At 35.5% G+C, this 1,830-nt stretch overlaps 1 pseudogene; it reads left to right on the top strand.

Annotated features, from left to right (window-relative positions):
- The first annotated feature begins 248 nt into the window (after positions 1-248).
- On the top strand, positions 249-373 carry LOC145263982 (U2 spliceosomal RNA; annotated as a pseudogene).
- Positions 374-1,830: the final 1,457 nt, after the last annotated feature.

Raw genomic sequence — 1,830 nt, 5'->3', positions numbered from 1 at the left:
CTTCATACCAATTGTCACTATCCAGCTACCATACTCTCCGGGGAGTTGGTCTCTATTTCCCCTTCACTCCTCACGTTAAAAATCGGCCTTGTGCCTAATTTTCTCGGTGGGGGAGCAAATAAATAGCCTTCATACCAATTGTCACTAGCTTCCCTACTCCCCGGGGAGTTGGTTCCCATTTCCCCTTCACTCCTCACATTAAAAATCGGCTTTGTGCCTAATTTGCTCGATGGGGAGAGAATAAATACAGCTTTTCTTGGCCTTTTGGCCAAGATCAAAGTGTAGTATCTGTTCTTACCACGTGCTGTGCTTATTGTGATATAAAGTGGGGGATCATTTTCTGTATTAATTTAATGTAAAATGATCACCCACTTTACAACCAGTCAGTCTCAAAGCCATTCAAGTCATTCTCTAGATCATTCAAGTTGTTTTTGAAGGATTCCAGTTATTTTTTAAGCATTCAAGTCATTCTTAAGGTCATTCAATTCATCCTTAAGTTCATTAAAGTCATTCTAAATCAGTTACTTTTTATTTAAGTCATTTCAGCCCATTTGTCAGTCATTTTAGTTTATCTTTAAGAATTTCATGCCAATCCTACATTCACTCATTCATTCATTACACGAGAGCACACAACTCATGGTTATCGGCCTTGTTAATCTTATAATGCATTTTAGCATTTAGATATTAAAAAGTATTATTAATCACAAAACATTGAGTGTAGGTGTAGTTTTATTAATTGAGACTTTATTCGAAGATAATCTAAACACATATAACAAAAGCATATTCATTTCATTTAAGATAACACTGAAATAACAATAGCTTTTTATATTAAAGCAAATTCGAATTAAATCTGGTAATAGTTACATTTATTAAAGCCCCACAAAGACAGAAAATATGTCGACCCATATCCAATCTGTTGCTCAAGGTTACTTAAAACTGGGTATGTTATGTATTCTGACGACATCTCCTGACAAGCTGTTTCACCTACCGGAAATGCTACCTTCCATCTGTTGATACAAAAGTAACATGCCAGTGTAGGTCGTGATTTGGCGCTGAGTTAAAATCATTCTAAAAATGTAGATTTAAATTTCCTCTGCTCAAGTGCGAACGGATTTGGATTTCAGGATCGTTTTGTGCGGTTAAGCCTGCCGAATCCCGTCACCCTACTAGTTGAACACGCTTCAGGTGTATGATATATTCATGGGGATAAGGATTCGCTCCTTGAGTGACATACGCAAGAATGATCTGTTCCAAGGTTTAGTCACAGGGGATGGAAAGTGTCTGCCGCCGGGTTAAGACAGGATCTCTGAATCAGGTAAAGAACGAGCCTGGCTTCGGTCATTATCTCGATTCAATGACGTATTGGTAGAAGGATTTGTCCACATGGGTAACAAGGTCTTTCAAATTTACATGTTATATTTTAGGACCACGAAAAAAGAAGCTTTATAGTTCAAGATCCTCGTAATTGATAAGATCACTTCTACTTTAGAAGAAATTGAGACTTTTTTTCGAAGATAATCTAAAGGCATATAACAAAAGAATATTGCAATCATCGACTGCAGTAATAATTTTTGTTTTGTTTTTGTTTGGTTTTGCAGCCGTTTGCTCGTTACAACTCAAATGGCGTTGGAATGACTAATGAAAAATTAAGACAAAACTCCTATGTACTGTATTCTTAATTTATTTCATTTGGGGGAAATTTCTAAAATAAAAAAAACATTTTTCATTTTAAGAAGTGTTAATAGTTAATCACAGAAAATAAAATAAAATATAGAATAATATTAAGAGTCCTAGAGTGGATGAAACGCGGAATATTCAGTGTAGCTTAAT

This window comes from Euprymna scolopes, chromosome 3, assembly GCF_053919585.1.
Source record: "Euprymna scolopes isolate OS-2025 chromosome 3, ASM5391958v1, whole genome shotgun sequence".
Lineage (NCBI taxonomy): Eukaryota > Metazoa > Mollusca > Cephalopoda > Sepiida > Sepiolidae > Euprymna > Euprymna scolopes.
The sequence above is the reverse complement of the archived record's forward strand: the minus strand, read 5'-3'. Positions and strand labels throughout refer to the sequence as shown.